Source organism: Mesoplodon densirostris, chromosome 16 (genome assembly GCF_025265405.1).
Source record: "Mesoplodon densirostris isolate mMesDen1 chromosome 16, mMesDen1 primary haplotype, whole genome shotgun sequence".
In the NCBI taxonomy this organism is placed as follows: Eukaryota; Metazoa; Chordata; class Mammalia; order Artiodactyla; family Ziphiidae; genus Mesoplodon; species Mesoplodon densirostris.
In genome coordinates, this window is record NC_082676.1 from 16,218,360 (window position 1) to 16,240,517 (window position 22,158).

Sequence of the window (22,158 nt, forward strand, 5' to 3'; positions counted from 1 at the left end):
TAAGTCATGCATAATTTTATACCCCAAAAGCCACCACCAACATTTTAAAGAACATCTTTTGTGTTTTCTCTAAGTAAAGTTCATGATAACTATCTACACATTTATCGACACCATGTACCAGGCACTGGCTAGGGGCCACAGATGCAGCAACAAACAAGTCAGCCGTGGTCCTTGCCCTCAGGGAGCTTACAGTCTACTGGGTCATTTAGCATAATTACCTAATACCTAAGTAATTACCACAGTGCTCCAGACTTCCAGGGAGAAGGCAGGGTACCAGAGTGACTACCAGGGCCTGACCAAGGCTTGGGGGTCAGGAAGTGACATTTTAGCCGAGAACCTAGGAAGAATAGATAGACAAGGAGTCTAGACAAGGAGTGAGGGGAAGAGCATGTATGAAGGCTCTGTGGAGCAAAGGCACAGTGGGATGGAAGAAACGTAAGTGCCGTGGGCTGGGGAACTGTGGGAGAGGGGCCAAGACACCGAGGATGCTGCTGAGTTGGGCAGGGGCCTGATCACATATTCAATTTGGTCCCTGAGGGGCTGAGGCTCGTGAATGTTCAGATTAGCATTTTCAAAGATGACTTTGGCACCTGAGGTGAGCAGACCTGAATGGGGGCCAGCTAGGGGGCTCCTGCAAAAATTCAGGTGTGAGAAGATGGTGGGTGAAGCAGGGATGGAAGAAGGTATTGCATGCAAATAGAAATTGAAAGCAGGAGTAGCAGTACTCATATGAGACGAAATAGACTTTAAAATAAAGGCTGTTATAAGAGACAAACAAGGAAGGACACTACATAATGATCAAGGGGTCAGTCCAAGAAGAAGATATAACAGTTGTAAATATATATGCACCCAACGTAGGAGCACCTCAATATATAAGGCAAATACTAACAATCATAAAGGGAGAAATCAACAGTAACACGACACTGGGGGACTTTAACACCTCACTTTCATCAATGGACAGATCATGCAGACAGAAAATCAATAAAGAAACACAGGCCTTAAATGACACATTAGACCAGATGGACTTAATTGATATACAGCATTCCATCCAAAAGCAGCAGAATATACATTCTTCTCAAGTGCACATGGAACATTCTCCAGGACTGACCACATGCTGAGCCACAAAGTGAGCCTCAGTAAATTTAAGAAAAGTGAAATCATATCAAGCATCTTTTCCGACAATGCTATGAGATCAGAAATAACTACAAGAAAAAAACTGTAAAAAACACAAACACATGGAGGCTACACAATATGCTACTAAACGACCAATGGATCACTGAAGAAATCAAACAGGAAATCAAAAAATACCTAGAGAAAAATGAAAACAAAAAAGCACAATGATCCAAAACCTATGGGATGCAGCAAAAGCAGTTCTAAGAGGGAAGTTTATAGCAATACAAGCCTACCTCAAGAAACAAGAAAAATCTCAAATAACCTAACCTTACACCTAAAGCAACTAGAAAAAACAAATAAAACCTACAGTTAGTAGAAGGAAAGAAATCATAAAGATCAGAGCAGAAATAAATGAAACTGAGACGAAGAAAACAATATGAAACTAAAAGCTGGTCCTTTGAAATGATAAACAAAATTGATAAACCTTAAGCCAGACTCATCAAGAAGAAAAGGGAGAGGACTCAAATCAATAAAATTAGAAATGAAAAAGGAGAAGTTACAACTGACACCACAGAAATACAAAGGATCTTAAGAGACTACTAACAAGGACTTCCCTGGTGGTCCAGTAAGACTCCGTGTTCCCAATGCAGGGGGCCCGGGTTCGATCCCTGGTGAGGGAACTAGATCCCACATGCATGTCGCAACAGAGAAGCCCGCATGCCACAACGAAGATCCCGCATGCTGCAACTAAGACCCAGTGCAGCCTAAAAATGAAAGAAAAGGACTACTACAAGCAACTGTATGCCAATAAAACAGACAACCTGGAAGAAATGTACAAATTCGTAGAAAGATACAATCTCCCAAGACTGAACCAGGAAGAAATAGAAAATACGAACAGACCCATCACAAGTACTGAAATTGAAACTGTGATTAAAGAACCCCCAACAAACAAAAGTCCAGGACCCAATGGCTTCACAGATAAATTCTATCAAACATTTAGAGAAGAGCTAATACCTGTCCTTCTGAAACTGTTCCACAAAACTGCAGAGGAAGGAAAACTCCCAAATTCATTCTGTGAGGCCACTATCACCCTGATACCAAAACCAGACAAAGATACCACACACAAAAAAGGAAAATTACAGGCCAATATCATTGATGAACACAGACATAAAAATCCTCAACAGAAACTTCCCTGGTGGCACAGTGGCTAAGAATCCGCCTGCCAACGCAAGGGACATGGGTTTGAGCCCTGGTCCGGGGAGATCCCACATGCTGCGGAGCAACTAAGTCCATGTGCCACAACTACTGAGCCTGCACTCTGGAGCCCATGAGCCACAACTACTGAAGCCCACGAGCCTACAGCCCATGCTCCGCAACAAAGAGAAGCCACTGCTTGCCGCAACTAGAGAAAGCTCGCACGCAGCAACAAAGACCCAGTGCAGCAAAAGAAAAAAAAAAAACCACCTTAACTAAATACTAGCAATCTGAATCCAACAATACATTAAAAGGATCATACACCATGATCAAGTGGGATTTATCCCAGGGATGCAAGGATTTTTCAATATCAGCAAACCGATCAATGTGATACACCACATCAACAAACTGAAGAATAAAAACCATATGATCATCTCAATAGATGCAGAAAAAGCTTTTAACGAAATTCAACACCCATTTATAATAAAAACTCTCCAGAAAGTGGGCTTAGAGGGAACATACCTCAACATAATAAAACCATATACAACAAACCTACAGCTAACATCATACTCAACAATGAAAAGCTAAAAGCATTTGCTCTAAGACCAGGAACAAGAAAGGATGTCCACTCTTGCCACTTTTATTCAACACAGTTTTGTAAGTCCAAGCTACAGCAATCAGAGAAGAAAAAGAAATAAAAGGACCCAAATTGGAAAAGAGGAGGTAAAACTGTCACTGTTTGCAGACGACATGATGCTATACATAGAAAATTCTAAAGACACTACCAGAAAACTACTAGAGCTCATCAATGAATTTGGTAAAGTTGCAGGTTACAAAATTAATACACAGAAATCTGTTGCATTTCTATACACTAACAATGAAAGATCTGGAAGAGAAATTCAAGAAATAATCCCATTTACCACTGCATCAAAAAGAATAAAATACCTAGGAATAAACCTACCTACGGAGACAAAAGACCTGTACTCCAAAAACTATAAGATGCTGATGAAAGAAATCAAAGACAACACAAACAGATGGAAAGATATACTGTGTTCTTGGATTGGAAGAATCAATACTATCAAAATGACTGTACTACCCAAGGCAATCTACAGATTCAATGAAATCCCTATCAAATCACCAATGGCATTTTTCACAGAACTAGAACAAAAAATCTTAAAATTTGTATGGAGACACAAAAGACCCCGAATAGCCAAGGCAATCGTGAGAAAGAAAAATCAGGCTCCCTGACTTCAGACTATACTACAAAGCTATAGGCATCAAAACAGTATGGTACTGGCACAGAAATAGAAATATAGATCAATGGAACAGGATAGAAAGCCCAGAAATAAACCCACACACCTGTGGTCAATTAATCTACAACAAAGGAGGCAAGACTATACAATGGAGGAAAGACAATCTCTTCAATAAATGGTTCTGGGAAAACTGGACAGCTACATGTAAACACATGAAATTAGAACACTCTATAACACTGTACACAAACATAAACTCAAAATGGATTAAAGACCTAAATTTGAGACCAGATGCTGTAAAACTCTTAGAGGAAAACATAGGCAGAACACTCTCTGGCATAAATCGCAGCAATATCCTTTTTGATCCATCTCCCAGAGTAATGGAAATAAAAACAAAAATAAATGGGACCTAATTAAACTCAAAAGTTTTTGCACAGCAAAGGAAACCATAAACAAAATGAAAAGACAACCCACAGAATAGGAGAAAATAGTTGCAAATGATGTCACCGACAAGGGATTAGTTTCCAAAATTTACAAACAGCTCATGCGGCTTAATATCATCAAAACAAACAACCCCATCAAAAACTGGGCAGAAGACCTAAGTAGACATTTCTCCAAAGAAGATATACAGATGAAGAGGCACATGAGAAGATGTTCAATGTCGCTAATTATTAGAGGAATGCAAATCAAAACTATAATGAGATATCACCTCACACCAGTCAGAATAGCTATCATCAAAAAATCTACAAACAACAAATGCTGGAGAGGGTGTGGAGAGAAGGGAACCCTCCTACACTGTTGGTGGGAATGTAAATTAGTGCAGTCACTATGGAAAACAGTATGGAGGTTCCTTAAGAAACTAAAAACAACTACCATATGATCCTGCAATCCTACTCCTGGGCATATACCCGGAGGAAGACATGGTCCGAAAGGATACATGCACCCCAGTATTCACTGCAGCACTGTTGACAATAGCCAAGACATGGAAGCAACCTAAATGCCCATTGACAGAAGAATGGATAAAGAAGATATGGTACATATATACAACGGAATATTACTAAGCCTTTAAAAAGAATGAAATAATGCCATTTGCAGCAACATGAATGGACCTAGAGATTGTCATACTGAGTGAAGTAAGTCAGAAAGAGAAAGAGAAATACCATATGATATCACTTATATGCGAATCAAAAATGATACCAATGAACTTATTTACAAAACAGAAACAGACTCACAGATTTAGAGAATGAGCTTATGGTTACCAGGGGGGAAGGGTGGGGAAGAGGAATAGTTAGGGTGTTTGAGATTGATGTGTACACACTGCTATATTTAAAATGGACAGAACTTCCCTGGTGGTGCAGTGGTTAAGAATCCACCTGCCAATGCAGGGGACAAGGGTTTGAGCCCTGGTCCGGGAAGATCCCACATGCCGCGGAGCAACTAAGCCCGTGTGCCACAACTACTGAGCCTGTGTTCTAGAGCCTGCAAGCCACAACTACTGAGCCCGCATGCCACAACTACTGAAGCACGCGCATCTAGAGCCCATGCTCCACAACAAGAGAAGCCACCACAATAAGAAGGCCACACACTGCAACAAAGAGTAGCCCTGGCTTGCTGCAACTAGAGAAAGCCTGCGCGCAGCAACGAAGACCCAATGCAGCCAAAAAAATAAATTAAAAAATAAATAAATAAATAAAACCTTACTTAAAAAAAAAAAAAGAATTGTGCTGAAAATGGATAACAAACAAGGACCTACTGTACAGCACAGGGAACTCTGCTCAATATTCTCTAACAACCTAACTGGGAAAAGAATCTGAATAAAACCAGATACATATATATGTCTAACTGAATCACTTTGTTGTATACCTAAAACTAACACGACATTGTTAATCAACTATACTCCAATATAAAATAAAAAGTTAAAAAAAAAGCCAAAGATGGTGGGTGAAGAAAGGAGGTGGTGATGGACAGACACATTCTAGATGTAATCTGGAGGGTGAATCACCAGGATTTGGTGTTTGGCTGATGGAGAAGTGAGCTTTCTGACATGAATAAGTAGGTGGATGGAGGATGGTTCATGAGATGGGGGATGGGTTGGGGGGAAAGACAGGAAATTAGGAGTTACTGCTACAGAGGTGGTGGTTAATAGCCCTGCTGGTTGATTTTACAGCTGAGAGAGAAAAGAAGAGAACCACATATATAAAGAAGAGCCATATACATGTAAAAAAGGATTTGTGAGATCATACTATAGTACACTGTATTTTATAGCTTACTGTTTGAAACTCCGTAAAACATGTCATGAAGTTTCCCTCTAGATGATTTTTGTATATGCACCATGATATATTTGATGAGTCCCCTAGAAATGAACATGGAGGCACTTTCCCATTTTCCATCACTATGGACAGCACTAGGTCTTTATGTAAATATTTGTGCCTATGTCTAATTATTTCCTCAGAGTGTATTCCTAGAAGTAGAATTGCTAAGCTAAAGGGAAGGGTGAAGTAATATTTTAGACACATTATTTTGATACATTTCCAAGTTGCTTTCCTGAATGACGTAATGGTATTTATAATAACAGAAAAAGATGAGGAAATAAAACATAAATTCAGTTCTGTTCCTATTTATATTCCCACCAGCAGCCTGTAAGATTGCCCGTTTATCTGCACCCTTGTCAACAATGGGTATTGCTATTATACATTTTTTTAAAAAGGCTAATCTGCTAGGGGAATACAAGTATCTCTCTTTGAGCACCTATGATTTCCTGAAGGCAATCAAATCACACAAGTCAGGCTGTGGACTCTGGCCACTTGGCACACCCTGAGTTGGCGAGGGATGGGGGCATCTAAGCCACTGGCTTGACCAGGAGCTCACAGCCCTCTACGTGAGATGGGCCCAGCCAATTCCAGTTTTAGACACATGTAAGGCAAATGCCAATGCTCTTTATAGTATGAGGATGTTTACTGCACATCCTAGGGAATGTGATAGGGAAGCTCCCAAATGTCCCTCAAAAGGCTAGGCATTAAACGAATTATAAAGTATTCACAAAAAAATACCCTGCACCAGATGGACCTGTACTGATGGCAAAGTGTCTGAGATAAACTGTTAATTGCAAAATGCAGGCTGAAAAACAACACCTTAAAGAAAACCCAGTTTCAACTCATACAACTCAACAACAAAAAACAACCCAATCAAAAAATGGGCAGAAGACCTAAATAGACATTTCTACGAAGAAGACATACAGATGGTCAATAGGCACGGGAAAAGATGCTCAACGTTGCTAATTATTAGAGAAATGGAAATCAAAACTACAATGAGGTATCACCTCACACCGGTCAGAATGGCCATCATTAAAAAGTCAACAAATAACAAATGCTGGAGAGGGTGTAGAGAAAGGGAACCCTCCTATGCTGTTGGTGGGAATGTAAGTTGGTGCAGCCACTATGGAAAACAGTATGGAGGCTCCTCAGAAAACTAATATGATCCATATGATACAGCAATTCCTCTCCTGTGCATATATCCAGACAAAACTGTAATTCAAAAAGATGCAGGCACCCTTATGTTCATAGCAACACTATTCACAATAGCCAAGACATGGAAACAACCTAAATGTCCATTGACAGATGAATGGATAAAGAAGATGTGATACATTTATACAATGGAATACTCCTCATCCATAAAAAAGAATGAAATAATGCCATTTGCAGAAACATGGATGCAACTAGAGATTATCATACTAAGTGAAATAAGTCAGAAGGACAAATACTATACGATATCACTTATATGCAGAATCTAAAATATGACACAAATGAACCTATCTATGAACCAGAAGCATAGAGAACAGACTGGTGGTTGCCAAGGGGGAGGGGACTGGGGGAGGGATGGAGTGGGAGGCTGGGGTTAGCACATGTAAGCTATTATATACAGAATGGATAAACAACAAGGTCCTACTGTATAGCACAGGGAACTATATTCATTATCCTATGATAAACCATAATGGAAAAGAATATGAAAAAAGAATGTATACATGTATAACTGAATCACTTTGCTGCACAGCAGAAATTAATACAACATTGTAAGTCTATACTTCAATTAAAAGAAAGAAAGAAAGAAAGAAAACCCAGTTTCTATGGGGAAAGATAGCAGATACAAGAAAAAAACCTTGCCAAGTGTGGTACTTTGTGTCTAAGGGGAACTTTCACTTCTAAGACTAAATTTTTATAATGGTAGGAGTTTTTATAAGCCCAAGTTATTGTGCAACGCTTTCAGAAAGTAACTGACATTGGCAGGAAGCAGCTGGAAAGCAGCCAGGGTGGGGCTCAGTAACGAGTGTGTGTGTGTGTGTGTGTGTGTGCGCACACATGCGCTGTGTGAAAAGAGGGGCTGGCCACTATGGAGGGCTGGACCACATCTCCCCACAACACCTCGCTCAGAAAAGACACCTAAAGAATAAACTACGGGCACTCAAAGATCAGGGGAGACAGGGAGGAATCCTGTAGTAGACAGAAAAGAACAAGAGACGTGACCCTGTGCTATGAACCTGGCTCTGCCACCAGACCCTGAGCAAGACTGCCCCTCTCTGGGCCTCCGATACCAGATCTGTAAAATAGAATAAAGGCGGGGCCAGAATTCTGTTTAAGGCAGCCCCCCAGCTCCAGCAGGGGGCGCACCCAGCCTATTTTTCTAAGCTGCCCTGAGAGAAAGAAGCCCTAGTCGTGTTTCCGGCTCTTTCTCAGCAAAAAAAACTCTGAACTCTCTGAAGTCCCAGAGTGGTTCTTCTGTAGGTCACAGAAGTTTCACTTCTACACTCTCCCTCTGGGGAAACTGTTCAGAGCTTGAGAACAGGGCAGTGGCCTGTTGCCATAACAGCAGTAACACAGAATAAAACTTATGACGACAGTTCTAACAGTAATCGTAAGGGTAACGCTTACCAAGTCACCGTGTTTTCCATAGACCTCGCTTACTAAATTGCCACAACAGCCTCTGAGGTCTGCGAGGTGAGTTTATAACCACGACTTGGGAAGGTCTCAGGCGGACCCATACCCGCCCGTGGGAAGGAGACACTGGGCAGGCCACGCCAGCTCCCGGGCCCCTTCTCCTCCGTCCTTTTCCTCCAACTAGACTGTTGGTTCCATGAGAACTGGTATTCCTGTCTGGATTTTCACCAGGCCAGACTGAAAGGCCTAATCCTGGCAGCTAACCATATGCTTCTGGCTGCTCCATCCTCAGATTCTCAACCAGGGCCTGGCAAAGAGCAGGTACTAAATAATTACTTGCCAAATTAAATCTGAATCTCTCTGTCTACCTATCTGTCTATCTTCCCTCCATCCCTCTTTCCCTATCTGTGGAAACCATAAAGTGACTCACTCCTTTGGCCAGTGGGAAAGGCCTCCGTCCACTGTAGATGGCTGTGCTGACGTTCTGGTCCAGGATCTCTAGCATCTGACACTGGGGGTGGATGGAGTTACAGGCTCCATCTAAAAGGCCAGCTTCCTGCTCGAACTGACACCCTGGGGCTTTGGCTCCTGCCCTTGCCTGGCTGACCTTACAGGCTGCCCAGGGTAGGAAGCTGACTTTCCTGGCTCAGAGAGGGAAGTGTACCAAGCTCAAAGGCCAATGCTGCAAAACACCAACCATGGCCAGTGTGCTCCGGCTGCCATCCCCATTCCCGCAGGGAAGACCAATTCCAAAGACAGGTCTGGGGGTGGGGTGTGTCTGGGGAGCTCTCTGACACACAGCACAAGCACACAATTTCGTTTTTCTTCAACATTTGTATTCTTTCCTCACTCTCTGCTCTTAAAGTCAACAGCCAATGGGGAAATACAAGAAAGAATCCTCAGAGTTGGAAACTGCATCAGAAAACGGTGATTCTCAGACTCTGTTAAGGAGAGTATAAACGCCAGGACCTCTCTGAGGAGTGACTTAACATGACACATCAAGAAACTTCACCTTTTTTCATATCCTTGAGCCACTAAGTCAGCTTACAATACTTTTTTCTAAGAACGTAATCCATGTTGTGCGTGAGGATAAATGTTCAAAGATGTTCATCACAGTATTACTTGTAATAGTCAAAAACTAAAGACACCAAAATGAGCTCCTAAGTGGGCATGTCACATGTCCTAAACGGACAATGGAGAAATATATACATATTTAACTCATTTGTATCCAAATGAAATACCATTCGGGTATTAAAATGTTTGTGAATTTTTTAAGAGACGGGGGAAATACATTGTTCACACAGATTGTTCACATAGATTGTTAAATGAAGAATCTCAATGATATGATCACATATCAATATTATTTAATTAAATTATGAATGAGTTTTAAATTTTCTGTATTTTTTTTTCAGTGAAAGCATTCACTTTATTTTTAAATTATTTCATTTTTGTATATGTGTGTGTATGGTATGAAACTCAAAAAGTACGAAAGGAGGGACTTCCCTGGTGGCGCAGTGGTTAAGAATCTGCCTGCCAATGCAGGCGACATGGGTTCGAGCCCTGGTCCGGGAAGATCCCACAGGCCGCGGAGCAACTAAGCCCATGCGCCACAACTACTGAGCCTGCGCTCTAGAGCCCGCGAGCCACAATGACTGAGCCCTCATGCCACAACTGCTAAGCCCGCGCACTTAGAGCCTGTGCTCTGCAACAAGAGAAGCCACCGCAATGAGAAGCCTGCGCACCGCAACGAAGAGTAGGGCCCGCTCACCACAACTAGAGACAGCCCACGCGGCAACGGAGACCCAACGCAGGCAAAAAAAAAAAAAAAAAAAAAAGTATGAAAGGAAAAAGAGTAAGAGCTCAGTGGCCTCCTTGGACTCAGACACCTTCCCCCCACCAGGCAAGCACTTTCTTGTGTCCTCCCAAGATAATCCAGGCAACGAACATATTCCCTCCTGCCCTCCCTTCCTTCCTTCTTCTTTTATTTAAAACAAAAAGTTGTTTTCCATCTCGCTTTTTTCATTCAAAAATACTTCCTGGAAACAATTCCGGATCATCCTGAAGCCACTGCAGCGCTGATTATATACAAACTCTAGAAACAAACCCCAAGTCCTTATGCTACAAGATACGTTTCTTTTTCCATTGGTTGCATGGTGCCTGCTGTCTCACTGCTGTAGACCGATTTCATGATTTCTTGAGTGATAACCTTTGGGGTTGTTGCCATAAAAGTAGAATTGCCACATTAAAGGATATGTAAATTTAAAAAATTGAATAGAGCCAAATTTTCCTCCACAGCGGTTAACTCCCATTGGACATATGTGAGGAGCACTTTGCGGCACCACATTCTCATCAACGGTCTTTTCCCCCCCAGTCTGAAAGGTGAGAACAGTCCCCTACTGTTTCAGCTTGTACTGCTCCTGTGTGTGCAACTGAGCATCCTTCCACATGTATTTCCTTTTCTGTGCATTGTTTATTCAAATCCTTTTGCCCATTTTTCTATTAGATTCTAGCCCTTTTTCTTATTGATTTGTAGGAGTTATTTATATATAAATATTAAGACAATTCGTCTTTTGCCTTAAAAGGCGTTACAAGTATTTTTTACTTGTTATTTACTCTCTGACTTTATTTCTGACATTTCTCCGCATGCACACTTTTTTTCTGTTCATGTAGTCAAACTGATCCATATTTTACTTTTCGGTTTCCTGGTTCTGGATCATACTTGGAAATGTCTTCCCCATTCTGAGATTAGTAAAGAATCCTCCCTTGCTTATTTCTTGTACTTTCATGGCTTTATTTTTCATATGTAAAACTTTGACTGATCTGAAGTTTATTTGCTATGAGGCATGAGTTAGAGATCGACCTTAATTAATTTTTTCCACTTATCTCAAAACCATTTGTGGAATCATCAAACCGAAAGGGCTCCCCGAGCTCATGGAGACAAGCCTCTCATTAATAGCTCGGGAAAGTGAGGTTCAGAAAGGGAGAGGGACTTGCCCAAAGTTCTTGATCCAGGAGTCCGACCTCCTGGTCCAGAGCTTTTCCCCCCACACCTTACTGCACCCCCGGGAGTCCCCAACAACAGGACAAATCTCTCAGGGGGCGTGAGGTTGGAAGGAGGCATCTAGTGCCGGCGTGCAGCCCTGCGTCCCTGTTTACTAGCTTGGAGACCTTGGACAACTGCCTTCATTTTTCTGGATCCCAGTTTCCCCTCAGCAATGTGGGGGTCACAATAACACCTCCTGCTCAGGGGGCTCTTGTGAAGGCAATGGGACAATGTGCTCAGAAAGAGTCTGACAAGACGTGTGGAAGGGAAGAGGCGCGCGATTAATAAGTCATTACTATGGTTCATTCTCACTGGGTGACTTATCAGTAAAACTGTCCTACTGACACTTTCTTTCAACTTCTTTGTTTTTACTGTTTAGTGGTGCATAGAAGGCCAAAACTTACACTTCTTTCTTTTGTGCTTTACAGTGCTGAGTGAATATAAGTTCCACAAAAGTGGCGCCCTGGCTGACATGTGTACTGCTATATCCGAAAGGCCTAAGCACAGAGTTGAAGCCCAATGAATATTTAATGAATGACTAAATAATAGAAGATGGTCTAGATTCCAGGGGAGAGCAAAGGCTGTGCAGCCCTGCATTATAACAGTGGCCAAGAGGTCTGGCTCAATCTCCATGCAGCAGGGTGAGCCCACAGCTTCCTTTTCCCCATCTGAATAATAAGGTTGAAATATGATTTCTAAATCTCTTCCAGTCCAGACATTTCATTCATTCATTCATTCATTCATTCACTCACTGTTTACTGAGCACTTTTTATATGGCAGGCACTATGCCAGGTATGGGGTATACATTGGAGACTAAAAAGACATTTACAATGTGATAACAGAAAAAGGCACTGGAGATCAAAACTACAATAAGGTGTCACCTCACACCAGTCAGCATGGCCATCATCAAAAAGCCCACAAATAATAAATGATGGAGAGGGTGTGGAGAAAAGGGAACCCTCCTACACTGTTGCTAGGAATGTAAGTTGGTACAGCCACTGTGGAAAACAGTATGGAGGTTCCTCAGAAAACTAAAAACAGAACTATCATATGATCCAGCAATCCCACTCCTGGGCATATATCCAGATAAAACTATAATTCAAAAAGATATATGCACCCTTATGTTCATAGCAGCACTATTCACAATAGCCAAGACATGGAAACAACCTAAATGTCCACTGACAGGTGAATGGATAAACAAGATGTGGCACATATATACAATGGAATACTACGCATCCATAAAAAAGAATGAAATAATGCCATTGGCTGCAACATGGATGAACCCAGAGATTATCATACTAAGAGAAATAAGTCAGACAGAGAAAAATACCATATGATGTCACTTATATGTGGAATCTAAAATAATGATACAAATGAACTTATTTACGAAACAGAAATAGACGCACAGACACAGAAAACAAACTTATGGTTTCCAAAGGGAAAAGGGGGGGAGGAATAAATTTGGAATTTGGGATTAATAGGTTTACACTACTATACATAAAATAGATAACCAACTAGGACCTACTGTATAGCACAGGGAACTATATTCAGTATCCTGTAAAATACTATAATGGAAAAGAATCTGAAAAAGAACATATATATATATGACTGAATCACTTTGCTGTACACCTGCAATACTGTAATTCAACTATACTTCAATTAAAAAAAAAGAGAGAGAGAGAGAGGCATTGAACAGGTAAACGAATCTATCGTCGTGGATTGTGGTGAGTGCTGTGGAAGAAGAGAACAGGTTTCTCTGTGTGTGGACGGTTCAGTTAAGGCTGTATGGTCAGGGAAGGCCTCCTTAAGGATGTGACCTAGGGCTGAGATCTACAGAAAAGCTGGATAGAGGGTGATCCAGGCAGAGTCAACAGCCAATGTGGGTCTAAGTGATCTAACAACTCCTATCTCAGTCTGAGCCCTATGCAATGCTCAAGAGTGATGCTCTTTTACTCTTCCTCATCTTCGGGAGGTTTGGGGGCCTTCCCAGGGTGAGGTATTTGACCCTGAATGCCTGGGAGGAAAAAGAAGAGCCCTTATGTTCAGCTTCCCCGACCCTCAGTGGCCCAGGATCAGAGGCTGCACTCTCGCAGGTGCTTGCCCTGGGCGCTATCGGGTTTCCCCACGGGACTCGGTCTTCTCCCTTCTGTTTTTATTCTCCCCCCAGCTCTGTAAACTGAAGAGGTCCCAACCTCTGCCAAGAGCTACATGGTCTGTTCCAAGTCTGCAGCCATTAGTCCTCATCGCTCAGGCAGATTCCATGACAGTGCCAAATTGTTTTCCAAATATACCAGAAAGGGCATTTCCTGTTTGGGTTTTTTTTTTCCCCTTTTTTAAAAATTAAATATTTGCAGAGACCATACAAATAAGAAAGCAGACCATTTTGCAATGGACACAGAGCACAGAGTGGGACTTGGTGCCCTGGGACAGGCCTCCTGAGGGGTGGGGAATATGCTTTCTAAGGCTTCTCCGAGGGAAGAAAGGGCCATGGAAACCTGATGGAAATACCAGGGCCTCCTGAGCTGGCATTCCTCAAACTCAGAGGGAAGAGGCTTTTCTCTGTGATGGGCAGCCAGACCCACAGAGGCACTGAGGTGGGTAAAGAAGTCAGGGCCCCGGACTGAGCACATTCCCAGAAGCTGGGAAAGGGCAGGACAGCTGGTCCTGGCTACGTGCGGCCTGCTGGGGACCGGCCCAAGCTCTATCTAGTCCCTTAGGGACACCCCCAGAGCAAAGTCGCCAGAGAGGCTCCCTTTGGAGGCAGTTAGGCAGGGCCTTGGCCTCTGCACCCACGGGGCCAGAGACACGCAGCCCCGGGGGCAGGCGGTGGGGAGTCCTGCTTTGGGAGGCCGTCAGGTGGGAGGAAAGGGCAGGGTCCCCATGCACACCCTTCTTCTCAGATCTTCTCAGAGCACTCTCCTCTGGGGCCTGCAGGCCCCACCCCTGCTGCGCCTCCTCCAGCCTGTCGGGCCACTTCCTAACCTCCTGCACGCGGGCGCCTCCTCTGTCAGGGGCCCTGGTGACCCCTCCCTCACCCCCCCCACCGGGACCAGGCCTGCATCCTCTTCTCTATCTGCCCCCTTGGGGCTTCTCACCCTTTGCCTTAATAGTCTGTGTTGATGATTCCCACAGAGCCCCAAGCCTCTCTTAAGAGCTCTAGATGTGCAGCCTAACTGCCTACTTTGCCTTTCCCTTGGACATCTCCCCAGCGTTTCCAACTTCACGCGTCCAGTCACAAGCCCGCTCCCCCCAGCCTCCCTGAGCTCAGGGCCGGCACCCGCTGTACAGGCTGCTCAAGCTGGAAACCCGGGGCCATCACTCATGTCCAATCCGTCACCGGGTCCTGTCATTTCTACTTGCAGAAGAGAGCCTGAACTTGCCCCCTCTCCCCTCCACGTGCACCACCTGGTCGCCATCATTTCTCAGCTGCACCCCTGGTAGTGTCTCCGCACCACCTCCCTGCTCCCCTCTTGCCCTCAACCCAAGTCTGTGTTCTCCACAAGGGCCAGGGTGATGTTTGCACATCAGACACTGGGTCATGTGGTTCCGCTGCTTCATTCAACATTTGATGCTTTCCCATTCCACATCTGGCAAGATCCAACCTCTACACCAGCCCCTGACATCCTGCACTGATCTGGCCCTGCCTCCTTCTGCGACCTTCTGTCTCATTTCCATTTTCTTCTCGGCCCATTTTGGTCTTTAATTCCTCAACCCAGCTATTCCTGACCTCGGGGCCTTCAAGAGACTGTTTATTCTGCCTGGAACATGCTCTGTCACTCTGCTCTTTATAGAGCCTCTTAAGTGGATTCCTGGCCCTGCCTTTTCAAATGGCCCTGCTCTGGGACACTGACACGGGGGCCCTACAGGTCGCGAGGCCTCCAGAGCCCCTGTGCCCACCACTACTGCATGTTGACTGAGCAACTGGAGTCTTGCATGGTGCGGTGACACAGCAAGGGCTTGAGGTCGTCTCAGCTTCTGTCCCTAGAGCTGGGCACCTCACTAACCACAGAGTCCTCGTCTATAAAATGGGGGTGTGACAACTGCCTGGAAAGGTGGTTTGGGGGAATAATCAGAGCCTGTATTTACAGAGTCCTGACTGCATGCCACACTAAGCATCTCTATTTTTTTATAATTTTTTGGCTGCGTTGGGTCTTCATTGCTGCGCGGGGGCTTTGTCTAGTTGTGGCGAGTGGGGCCTACTTTTCGTTGCAGTGTTCGGGCTTCTCATTGTGGTGGCTTCTCTTGCTGTGGAGCATAGGCTCTAGGCTGCGTGGGCTTCAGTAGTTGCAGCATGTGGGGTCAGTAGTTGTGGCTCACGGGTTGAACTGCTCTGCAGCATGTGGGATCTTCCCAGACAAGGGATTGAACCCGTGTCCCCTGTATCGGTAGGTGGATTCTTAACCACTGTGCCACCAGGGAAGTCCCACTGCTAAGCATCTTTCAGGCTTTATCTCATTTAATTTTACAGCAGTTCCCTGAGGTAGAAAGCATTAATCATTTCTGTCCTACAGAGGAGGAAGCTGAGGTATAGAGAGGCTAAGTACTTGCCCAGGGTCATATTATCCATGAGTATGGGGCAGGAGTGAGCCTGTACTATTAGGCCAGGAAGTGTAAAAATGAATTACCATCATGCCTAGCAGGCAGAAAGGGTTTGTTAAAAACTGTCCACTCGGGCTTCCCTGGTGGCACAGGGGTTAAGAATCCACCTGCCAATGCAGGGGACACGGGTTCGAGCCCTGGTCCAGGAAGATCCCACATGCCGTGGAGCAACTAAGCCCATGCGCTACAACTACTGAGCCTGCGCTCTAGAGCTTGCAAGCCACAACTACTGAGCCCGCATGCCACAACTACTGAAGCCCGTGCACCTAGAGCCCGTGCTCCGCAACAAGAGAAGCCACCGCAATGAGAAGCCCGTGCACCGCAACGAAGAGTAGCCCTCGCTCACCAGAACTAGAGGAAGCTGGCACACAGCAACGAAGACCCAACACAGACAAAAATCAATAAATTTATAAAAAACAACAACAACAACAAAAAAAAACTGTCCACTCCCTTTTCTCCCCTTTTTTCTCCTCTATCCCCAACCTCATAATAAGGCATTTCTGAAGGAAGGACAAGAAAGCAATAAAGTCCTAAGAAAATATTCTACAATGCTGGCTAAAGCATATACCCAGATGCATTTTACCCAAGCTTAAAAATCCTGTTTAGAATTTCCAGCTATTATTTTAAAATCTTAAGAATCTCTTCAGTGATGTTGGGTTGATTCTCTGAACTCTGCCACCAAATTCTAATTTTTCTTATTTAACTTTGAACAAACAAGTATTTGGGGGTACGCATTTTAAAACCCTCACCCACTCAGCCGCTCTATCTCCCCCGTGGCTGGGCAGTGTTAGCACTTCACGTAGGGCTGAGGGCTGGGCATTTGGGACAGTGACACAAACTCTTCAATCCGTGAAAGTCTGTGCTTCTCTGGAGGTCTCTGGAAAGAGGCAGAATACTCCAACAGAATTACTGCTTGAGGACCAGGCTTACTGAGTCTCCCCAGGTCTTCTGTTGTTTACACATTACCTAAACTTGGTGAGGGCTCAGCTAAAAGGCAAGGTTCCCAGAGAATGGCAGTCCCTGTCATAATGTGGAAGGAGGGCTGGAAGGGAAAGTGAGATCACTTCCAAGCAGGCTGGCCAAAGGTCCAGGGTCTGGACTGAGCTCCAGCTCTGCTGATGCCAGGCCAGGTGGCTCTGGTCAAGGTCCTTCCCCCTCAGACCTCGGGGGTCTCAAGTGTAGAATGAAGAGGTAAGCTGGGCATCTCTGTGGTGTTTTTGAAACATGTCTGCAAAGTCTTTGACACTCCTCCTATCAAGAGGTGAAGTGTAATTTATACCCTCTTGAATGGGCTGGCCATAGCGACTTGCTTCTAACTAACAGACTGCAACAGACATGACTTCCAAGATGGAGTTAGAAAAGGTGTCACAGCTTCTACCTGGCTCTCCCTCGGGACACTTGTCTTTGGAGCTGTGAGCTGCATGTAGGATACCTGAGGCTGCCATTCTTTAAGAAAGTCCAAACCAGGCCCGTGAAGTGACCACATGGAAAGGTCCTGAGACGGCATGGAGGGAGATGGGGCAGGCAGCCCCTAGCTGCGCTGGTCCCTAGCTGTTCCAGCACATGCCACTATCTGCAATTGCGTGGGAGATCCAAGCCAGAACTGTCCAATGGGGCTGTCCCCAAATTCCTGACCCACAGGAAAAAGCACAAAAGATAATACATTACTGCTGTCGTTTTAAACCACTAAGTATTGGGGGTGACGTGTTACACGGCAGTGGGTAAACAGAGTGATCTCTCATGTTACTTCCAGCTCGGGGTCCCTCTACAGTTCCTCTAGAAGTCTAGAGAAAGCGTGCCCCAAAGCCGCTGGGGAGAATGAAAAGAAGAAGCAAGATGTTATCTCTATAAGATCAATTCATTCATCCATTCATGCAATGAACTTTTCCTGATCACTCAGTGTGTACCAGGCTTGGGACTAGATGCTACAGATACAAAAACAGTGAGACCAGCAGGGGTCCTTGAGGGACATTCAAGGTCTAGTTAGGGAGGTTGATCCAAACACGCGTAATTCTTAACCAAGCACTGGGGGCAGGGGCGCACGTATCAGAATTCTGGAATCACTGGGGAACAGCTTCAAACTATACCCCTTGCCTCCGTCAGGGATCCTAATAATGCCAGGCGGGGAATGCGGTGTGTGCTTACTAGCCAACATCACTGCGCTTGTCAGCCTCTATTACCGATGGAAGATTGTCATGGCCCACACGTGTGATGAGAGCGCAAAGAGTTTAGGGACCACTTCTGTACACGAATCTTTTAAAACTTTAAGGATCTTTAAAAATCTTGGTCATTAAGGGCTGTAACAATAAGATGTACAAGGCAGAGCAGGGCTCAGGGGTCCAGTCACTAACTTTAAGGGAATGACTCCCTCCCCTCCTTCATATTTATTGCTCACTGGGCACCGGGGATTCAGCAACGAATAAACAGACTCTCTGCCCTCATGAAGCTCGAATTCTATTGGAGCGACCCATACTAACGAACAAGAGGGACACGGGTGCAAGGACCTGAAGGGGGGAGAGCAGGCAGATACCTGGGAAAGCGGGCCAGGCAGAGGGGACAGCGTGCAAGAGGTGAGGCCTGCCTGGTGTCCAGAAAGAGGACAAGGAGGCCACAGGGCTGGGGTGCAGCAAGTCGTGGGGAGAGAAGGCTGACGGTGGCCGGGACCTTCCAGGGTCCTGGAGGACAAGCGTTGACCCGGAGTTTTGCTGATTTGACTTTACCCTTTCTGTGGCATTTCCAAACGGATGCTGTGACGCTTTCCTTCCGCGCCGGTTCTCAGAGCCTCCCTCTAGTGCAGGGGGAGTTAGGCCTGGGAGCAGTAAGGGCGTCTCTAGTTGGGGCCCGCCGTCCCGTCTTAAACCAAAGGAGAAACAAAGTTCGCCTGCCATTCCTCCTGCCGCCGGACAGAAGCAGAGCCCACAGTCCACACAACACAACACAGAAGGATTACTAATGAAGTAAGAGCCTCCCTTGGAACCGGGAAGCACAACATGTCTGCAAGCCGGGAACCATCCGACTGGAGCAGAGAGTGTATCCCCTGTGCCTTCGGCCCACGTAACCACAGTCTGCACTGGATTCCAGCCCCTCGGTTTAGTATTCCAGCCCTCTGCCCCCTACCTCCAGGCACTGGGTCTTCAGAGGACGGCCAGCCCCCGGGCCCCGTGTCCTCTTCCCTGACCCAGCAGAAAAGATAAGGGCTCCCTGCTTTGCTACCATACAGGTGCTGATACACTTGTCCCATATCTGCCTTCCCAACTGGTTCTAGAAGGATAGGCACCCTGACTCTCTTGTCACTGTATCCCCAGCAAACAGCACAGTTCATGACGCGTGGAAGATGCACAATAAATATATCCATATGAATGCGTTAATGAACAAACAAAATAAGAACTGAAGAACATTTGCACTCTCAAGCCAGTGATGAAAACCACCACACGAGCGCTGGCTCCTGACCAAACAAACAATGATAATAATAAAATAAAAATGGCTACCAATTATGGGTGTATATGCTACGCATCAGATATGGTAAGAAATGCTTTCCACATCATCCTATTTTCGCTTCCCTGTAGCCCTGCACAGTTAGATCCCTTTTACACACAGTGAAGACGTCCTGGAGTCCCCGATTCACACCCAGGCCTGGCTGGCTCCTAGGCCCAAGGCCTCAAAGGCGGAGCCTCTCTTTGGCTCAGGAAAGCAGAGGATGTGGGAGCCGAGGACAAGGCGAGCTTCAAGGGGCGCAAGTGGCAGGAGGGGCTGACTGGGAGAAGAAAGGGAGGTTCTCCTCGGTCTCCACCTGGTCGCCTGTCCTGCTGGGGTTCTGCTCCAGCTCTGAGAATCACAGAATGTTCCTTCACTCCTTCAGTCATTCATTCAACACTTACTAAGAACAGACTCTTCCCAGCACTGGCACTGAAGGTACTTTGGGAGGCACTGCATTATCTAACCCTCCTAGTGGACAGCCCGTGGCTCAGAGAAGTTGCGTGGATCACCCGAGGTCCTCTAAGCAGTTAGTGACCAAGTCAGGCCTTGAACCTGGGTTTCCTCATCCCCGACTCCTCGCATTCTTCGGGATGGGTGCATTCTGGGGACGGTTCTGTCTCGATGTGGACGATACTGCATCTGTCTCATCCCCATCAGAGAACTGTTCTGTTACCAAACTCCCCGCCCCTCTGGCTTGTCTCAGTACAAGTGGCTCTGCCCACCTGGGCCAAATAAGGCCACGCACTGTACTAAAAGGGAGAAGGAGCTTTCAGAGTGACTGACTGAGCACCCACCACAGTGCGAGGTGCAGAGCGCCTAATAAATGTTTTCAAAAAGAACGAATGAATGAATGAGTCAGGAGAGATACACAGTGGATCTGCTAAAGTGACAAGAGTTCAAGAGAGCATGTGGTTGTACATCCTCTGAGTGCCTGAGGGGGTCCTGTCCTGAATTTCAGAGTGACGGGCGACTACATGAGTGCCCTTCGCTTTGACAGCTAGAGCCAGGCAGACACAGAAGCAAGCCAGGGATTCCAATGACAGAAAAAAGATCCCATGCTGAACCACCACTGGTTCTGCCACCAATGGAGAAATGCGGCCCCACGAAACCATCGTTTTACAGCCACTCGCTGACAAGAGCCGGTTTGACAGGTGACGTTGACAAGTGGAAATTACTCAGAAACAAACTTGTCTCTTGCCTATGTCAACCCTAAATTTGGGCATATCAAAGGCATGCTTGTAGCTTCTTAGCTAATAAAGCAATTTATAAAATACATTAGAGTCAAATTTCATTTGTCTAATTATTCCTCAGGGAATGACTCACACCAGATCACCAAGATTCCCACACTGTTACTCTTTTAAGTATCAAAACCTTATGTGGAGACAGAAAGCAGATTAGTGGTTGCCTAGGACTGGGGAGGGTTGGGGGCTTGGGAGGGTGATGAGTTAAGGGTGTGGGGTTTCTTTTGGGGGGAATGAAAATGTTCTAGAACTGATTATGGTGATAGATTCACAACTCTGTGAATATACTGAAGGCCAATGAATTGTAGACTTTAAATGGGTGAATTGTGTGGTATGTGGATTATATCTCAATAAAGCTGTAAAAAACAAACAAACAAAAATGCTTATCTGAATTACAATGGAGAGAAATTCTTCTCAGGTATTGCACTAATGCATTAGTATATTACCCACTAACCTTTTCTTAATGATTTAAGATCAGTGCTGTGTGCATAGTTTTTCATATCTGGTATAACATGGCAATGTTCTTAGTATTATTATAAGATACTGGGCAGTCGGCCCTACACTAAACAGCCCCATATTTTTTCTGGTTTATTTTTCTAAAAATGCCCTTTACTTTCACCATAAAGCTTGGTGGTTAAGCTCATGTGCTTGGGTCATGTATTACTTACTGACTTATTGGCTGTGTGGTCTCTGGTGAGTTACAAGGTCTCTCTGTGCCTCAGTTTCTCCATATGTAAAATAACAGTGCCAACCTCCGTGGAAAGTTGTGAGGATCAAATAAGATTAGGTGTACAAAGTATCTGACACTGTTCTTGGCAGTGGTAAGCCAGACTGAAATTTAGCTATCAACACTATTCCCACTGCCGTCAGTGTAGCTGCCGGAGCAGCCCTTCCGAGCTGCAGACTCAGAAACCAGAAAACCCACACAGTATGCTCAGTGAGATGAAACAGGGGCTGGGGGTACAATTCCACGACTGGACTTTGGGACATCCTATCAGATGGCTCTGAGCTTCAGTGATATTAGCTAATTTGTCCCAGTTCACCCCTAAACAGAAAAACCTAGAGGCTTGGTGAGGTCGCCCAAGATATCCTGGCACATGGAAGGCTGCTGCCCAAGGGGACGCAGTGCCCCACACCACTTGAGGCTCTCTCAAGACCAATGATTCTTCCAACTCAGAGGTCACAGACACACTTGAGAATCTGAGGAAAGCTACAGACGTTTTGCCTAGAAAAGTATGTGTGTGTGTATGCGTACAAAACTGTACCCATGTTTACAGGGAAATCTTGAACCCCAGAAGCCTGTTTAAAAA

At 45.1% G+C, this 22,158-nt stretch overlaps 1 protein-coding gene across 3 annotated transcripts in view; it reads right to left on the reverse strand.

The window, feature by feature from the left end:
- PKIG (cAMP-dependent protein kinase inhibitor gamma) overlaps positions 1–22,158 on the reverse strand; it is a 104,334-nt gene that overhangs the window by 4,005 nt on the left and 78,171 nt on the right. The window lies entirely within an intron of this gene.